The sequence below is a fragment of the Sturnira hondurensis genome, unplaced genomic scaffold, assembly GCF_014824575.4.
Source record: "Sturnira hondurensis isolate 20B ecotype Veracruz unplaced genomic scaffold, ASM1482457v3 Scaffold0007578, whole genome shotgun sequence".
NCBI lineage: Eukaryota > Metazoa > Chordata > Mammalia > Chiroptera > Phyllostomidae > Sturnira > Sturnira hondurensis.
Window position 1 is genome coordinate 140,300 of NW_028080209.1, and position 6,508 is coordinate 146,807.

The following is a 6,508-nucleotide window of genomic DNA, read 5'->3' on the forward strand; positions in this document are numbered from 1 at the left end:
GCCACACCAGCCAGGGCTAAAATTAAAAAAAAATTTTTTTAAATAATTTAAAACTCAAAGAAAAAGGGAAATAATACTAAAAATAATTCCAGGATACTTTTCACTCAGATTCACCAGTTATATCATCTAACCACATTTGTTTTATCGTTATTTCTCTAAATACACATTAGAATTTTTTCTGAACCATTTAGAGTAAGTTGCACACAAGATACTCCTCTATTGGTAAACACATTGGTGTGAATTTCATGTAAATTCACAATTTCATGATGGCATTCTTTTACATAACCACAGTACAAATATCAACATCAGAAAGGCATTAAACACAAAATATAAACGTCCATAGCTAAAAGTCTTTTTATTTTTTTGAAGAATTTATTTACTTATTTTGTAGAGAGGGGAAGAGACGGAGAGAGAGAGAGAAACATCAATGTGTGGTTGCCTCTCCACTGTCCCCTACTGGAGACCTGGCTCGCAACCCAGGCATGTACCCTGACTGGGAATCAAACCAGCGACCCTTTGGTTCACAGGCTGGCACTCAATCCACCCAGCCACACCAGCCACTGCAAAGTGGTTGCCTTCTTGTACGTGCCCTGACAGGGGACTACACTTGAAACCCAGACATGGGCCCCTGGAGACTACTCGCCCCTTGGAATGATGCCCAACAAACAAAGCCACATTGGTCAGGACCTGAAAGTCTTTCCTCCCAAACACCAAGGTTGCTGGTTTGATCCTGGGTCAGGCACATTTTTCTTTCTGTCTCTCTCAATAATTTTTTTAAAAAAAAGGTTTATTAGGCCATTGATAGGAAAAAAAAAAAGAAGAAGAAGTCAGCCTTGAGTCCTGGAGCCTAAACCCCCAGGAGCATGGCTAGGTGGTGTGGTTGAAAGGGGAACACATTCTAAATATGACAAGCTCAAGAGAGGCCTTTGTGATGGCCTTACAAACTCTAAAGTAACCTAAAGCAACCTTATAGAATGTTGAAACCTATACGGTTTCAGGCCTATAACCTTATAGGCCTGAAATTAAAACTTTCTAACTAAAAGCAGGTCACTGGGGGGTGGTCATTTCCTAGGCTAGACTCTTCCCTTTTAGGGAAAACTCTGTCTTTAGCTTAACTGAGCCTGTCTATTGTCTTTTTGTATCTATAATAATATTCTTTTGTTTGTCAAGTTAACTTTTCTCAGATCTCTCTGGGCACAGCAACCACACCGTTCCCTCTTCTATTGTTATGTTAATTATTGACTTAACTATCCTGTACCTGTAACAAAACTGGGTCTGGACAAATTCCAAAACACTGTCAGAAGTGAGCATGTCCTCCCAGAAGTGAGGGTGTTGCAGGAAAGTTGAGAGCTGCAGATTGAAACAGCAGACAGCACTTAACATGCCCCTGTACAACAGTAAACAATGCCAACATTGATCAAACCAGCTCTGTGCATGGCTAAAGTGGATTCGTGCCCTTCCCCCCTCCACTCCCTGGCTGTTGTGGCTCAGTGGATTGAGTGCCGGCATGTGAACCAGAGGGTGGTTTGATTTCTGATCAGGCACATGCCTGGGTTGCAGGCCAGGTTTCCAGTAGGGGGCACCTGAGAGGGAACCACACATTGATGTTTCTCTCCCTCTCTCTCTAAAAAAAAAAGACTCTGCCCCCTTTCGGAAAAAATGGGCAGCCAGATAGGGGCAAAGACACTCTGTAGCTGAGGAACGTGGCAGACATTAGCCCACATTAGTGAAAAGCCAGATGCAGGACATCAAAGATGGCAGAAGAGTGAGTGGAAGCTACCTTTACCTCTTCCCAGAACCAATCTGGAATTTCAGCTAAACTGTAGAAAAACCAGGCTGAATAACCAACTGAACACTAGCTGGAGAGAAGCCTTATAATCATGGACAGATAGAACACCACACCAGTATTGTTCTGGTAGGGAGAGTGGAGGAGGCATGAGAGGGCTGGCTGGGTCCCCGTGAGCAGCAGCTGATGTTCCCCCTGAGAAGTGTGGGATCTAAACCGCAAGCTGGGCGGGCTCCCCAGCCTATACATCACAGCCAGAAAGGAACCCAGATAACATCCAGCTGTGAAAAGCAGCAGGGTTTATGTCTGTCAGGGAGAGATGGCTAGAGACCCAGAGAGCCACTTAAAGGGCCAATGCACAAAAATCTCATCTGCAGCCATCTATCCTCAGTGCTGACAAAGATGCTTGAAGAGACTCGGGTTGGTGGCTCTGCAGAGAGAACTGAAGGAACAGCTTCCAATATCTCTGTGATGAGTCATTCCCCACACTTTACAAGTCATCTTTCTCAGGCAGAGCACTCCCCTCCAAATGACATCAGCCTGAGTGGAAGCAAGAGCCCCCTCCCCCTCTCCACAGTAATTACTCTGTTTCACACTGTGTCCCGGCTGTTGATTAGAGCTTAAGACTACATCATTGATTAGTTTAACAGCTAAGGCAGATCTCTGGGGCTCTATGAGACTTTAGTCAACCCACTCCCAGGCCTGGCGCCGACAAAAGCTGGCCTTCATGTGCAGCCTGGTTCTTTCTGTAAACATCCAAGTCCCTCCGAGGGAGCCATATGCTGTGGTTCGCTGATAGCTCCACACAGGTTTACCAGGGCTAGTCACAAGCTATATCTGACAAAAGCCTACACCAGAGTCTTTACAAATCTACCTAATACATATAAACAAATACAAAGAAGCAGCCACGATTGAAAGACAAAGAAACAGGCCTCAAATGAGAGAACAAGAGAATCCTCCAGAAAAAGAGCTAGATGAAATGGAGGCAAGCAATTTATCAGAGAGTTTAAAATAATGATTATAAGGATACTTAACAGTACAAAAACAGACATAGAAACCACACAAAAAGAGGCCCAGTCAGAAGTAAAGAATGCAATATCTGAGATAAATAATACACTGGAAGGAATAAACAGTAGGTTAGATGAAGTACGTGACCAAATCAGTGATTTGGAAGACAAGGTAGAAAAAAACCCCACCCAGGCAGAGGAGCAAAAATGAAAAAGTATTAAAAAAAGGAGAGGAGCTTAAGAAACATTTTGGACAATGTGAAGCATAATGGGAATATGGGAACACCAAGAGGAGAGGAGAGCGAGCAAGGCATCAAAAACATATTTGAAGAAGTACTGACTGAAAACTTCCCTAATCTGGTGAAGGAAAGAGACCCACAAGTCCAGGAAGCTCAGAGAGTCCAAAACAAATTGGATTCAAAGAAACCTATACGAGTCACAACATAATTAAAATGACAAGGCTTAAAGACAAGGGGAGAATCCTAAAAGCCACAAGAGAAAAGCAGGTAGTTACCTACAAGGGAATACGAATTGGACTGTCATCTGATTTCTCAACAGAAACATTTCAGGCCACAAAGGAATGGTGTGAAATATTCGAGATGATTAAAAGCAAGGACCTACAACCAAGGCTACATTACCTATTACAGAGGTTGGGGACCACTTGGTGTAGTATTGGAGACTGCAGCCTCACGCAAGCAAGGCCTTGAAAGAGGCCTGCTAATCTTGACTGGGAAGCTGGGAATGCAGGAGGCAGGCTGACCTGATACTAACACTGGGGGTTCCTGTGGGAACTCAGGCTTGAAAAATACATTGTATCCTTTGAAGCTTGCTTTGTTTTGCAATAGCCCTTTTGATATTAGCCAGATGTTTAACCTCAAAGCATAAGGAGTCAACTCCTTATCTCATGAACAATGCCTTAACAAACATCTGGCATCAGCATGTCTGAGAGACCCTGCCCTGAGGCAGATCTCTATGTTTCTTCAATTGTTACTATAAACAATATCTGTTTTCTATCACTATAGCCTGTTGACATTGATTGACATAGCCTGTATACAGCTATGCATGCGTGCTGTGTACCCCTGCACACACTGATCCCAATAAAAGCCATTTTGGAGAAGGGCTCGGGGCATTCTCCACTAAAGGGAATCACTATCCTCTTTCCTGCAGGAACAGATTGTGTCTGGGATGACTCATTTCATCCATGACCAGGAAAACTCCGTGGGATGGGGTTCCCCTCACAAAGATATCATTTAAACTGGAAGGAGGCCTTGGCTGGTGTGGCTCAGTGGATTGAGTGCAGGCCTGCAAACCAAAAGGTTGCCAGTTCGATTCCCACTCAGGGAACATGCCTGGGTTGCGGGCCAGGTCCCCAGCAGGGGACACATGAGAGGCAACCATACATTGACTAAAAAAAAAAAGATTGAAATCATATCAAGCATGTCTTCTGATAACAACCATATGAAATTAGAAATCAATCACAAGAAGAACACTGAAAAATATGCAAAGACATGGAAGCTAAATAATATATTATTAAGCAGTGAATGGGTAAACAACAAGAACAAGGAAAAAAATTCAAAAGATACCTTTAAACAAGTGAAAATGAGGACACAACAATCCAAAATTTCTGGAACACTGGGAAAGCAATACTAAGAGGCAAATTCATAGCATTACAGGCCTATCTAAAACCAAACCAAAACCAAAAACAAGAATAAGCTCAAATAAACTATCTAACTTTACAGTTAAAGGAACTTGAAAAAGAACAACAGACAAAGCCCAAAGTGGATAGAAGGAAGGAAGTAATAAAGATCAGAGCAGAAATAAATGAACTAGGACCTAAAAAATGATGCAAAAGATCAATGAATCCAAGAGTTGGCTCTTTGAGAGGATAAATAAGATTGACAAACTTTGACCTAGACTCATCAAGAAAAAAAGAGGCTAAATAAATAAAAATCAGAATAAATAAATAAAACAGGCTAAATAAATAAAACAGGCTAAATAAATAAAATCAGAAACAAAAGCGGAGAAAAAAATAGATACCAAAGAAACACAAAGGATTGCAAGAAGATATTATGAACAACTATATGCCAATAAAGTAGACAACCTGGATTAACTAGATGAAATGGATACATTTCCAGAAACATACAATCTTCCAAAACTAAATCAGGAAGAACGAGAGAATCTGAGTAGACATATTATACCAAGTGAAATTGAAGCAGTAATAAAAAATCTCACAACAATCAAAAGCCCTGGACTGGATGGTTTCACAGGTGAGTTTTACCAAAAAAGAGAAGAACTTACACCTCTCTTTCTCAAACTATTTCATAAAATTCAAGAGGAGAGAAAGCTCCCAAACTCATTTTATGAGGAAAGCATTATCCTAATTCCAAAACCAGACAAAGACACTACAAAGAGCCCTGGCTGGTGTGACTCAGTGGATAGAGTGCTGGCCTGTGAACTAAATGGTCATTGGTTTGATTCCCAGTCAAGGCACATGCCTGGATTGTGGGCCCAGTCTCCAGTAGGGTGTATGTGAGAAGCAATGACACATTGATGTTTCTCTCCCTCTCTCTCCTGTCTAAAAATAAAATAAATAAATCTTTTTTAAGAACTTAAAAAAAAAGAATACTCCATGATCAGGTGAGATTTATTCTGGGAATGCAAGATTGGTACAACACTCACAAATTGATAAATGAGATTCACACATAAACAAAATGAAGGATAAGAACCACATGACCATATCAATAGACGCAGAAAAAGCATTTGATAAAATCCAGCACCCATTTATAATAAAAAATTTCAGCAAAGTGGGATTAGAGGGAACATACCTAAACATAACAAAGGCCATATACAACAAATCCTCTACCAGCATCATACTCAATGGGCAAAAACTACAGGCGTTTCCTTTAAGATTGGGAACAAGACAGGGATGTCTGCTTTCATCTCTCTTGTTCAACATAGTACTGGAAAACCTAGCCATAACAATCAGACAGGAAGAAGAAATAAAAGGAATCCAGATTGGAAAGGAAGAAGTAAAACTCTCGTTATTTGCATATGTCATGATACTCTACATAGAGAATCCCAAAGATTCCACCAAGAAACTGGTAGAACTGACAAATGAATTCAACAAAGTAGCAGGATACAAAATTAATATCCAGAAATTAGTCATATTTTTATATGTCAATAATGAACTAACAGAAAGGGAAATTAAGAAAACAATCCCATTCACAATTGCTACAAAAGGAATAAAATACCTAGGAATAAGCCTAGCTAAGGATGCTAAGACCTGTACTAGTAAAATTTTAAGACATTGAAAAAAGAAATTAAAGATATAAGTAAGAGGAAGCACATACCATGTTCATGAATAGGAAGAATCATCATCATTAAAATATCCATGCTACCCAAAGCAATCTATAGATTAAGGGCAGTTCCTATCAAGATTCCAATGATGTATTTCACAGAATGAGAAGAAATATGTCAAAAATTTATATGGAACCACAAAAGGCCCCTCACAGCTATAGTGATTCTGAGAAAGAAGAACAAAGTTGAAGGAATCATGCTACCTAATATCAAAGTATACTGTAAGACCATAGTAACCAAAACAGCATGGTGCTGGCATAGAAACAGACACAGATCAATGGAACAGAATAGAGAGCCCAGAAATAAACCCATACCTTTATAGTGAATTAATATTTGACTGAGGAAGCAAGCACATGCA